Source organism: Mesitornis unicolor, unplaced genomic scaffold, assembly GCF_000695765.1.
Source record: "Mesitornis unicolor isolate BGI_N332 unplaced genomic scaffold, ASM69576v1 scaffold37045, whole genome shotgun sequence".
Lineage (NCBI taxonomy): Eukaryota > Metazoa > Chordata > Aves > Mesitornithiformes > Mesitornithidae > Mesitornis > Mesitornis unicolor.
This window is the reverse complement of record NW_010184115.1, coordinates 1-316: the sequence shown is the minus strand read 5'-3', so window position 1 is coordinate 316 and position 316 is coordinate 1.

The window sequence follows — 316 nt, the reverse complement described above, 5'->3', positions numbered from 1 at the left end:
TAATATTTTTAATATTTATACTGTTATTATTCTTCTTAATGCTGTATTTATACTTATTACTATTCTTATTTACGCTGTATTTATACTTATCACTATTATTCTTAATATTTTAAAATATTTATACTATTATTCTTGTTCATGCTGTATTTATACTTCTTATTATTACTATTCTTATTAGTATTTTTGAGTATTCATACTTACTATTCTTAATACTTTCAAGTATTTATTATTATTACTAGTCTTATTAATGCTGTATTTATACTTATTATGATGATTCTTCTTGATATTTTAAATATTTATACTATTATTCTTATTA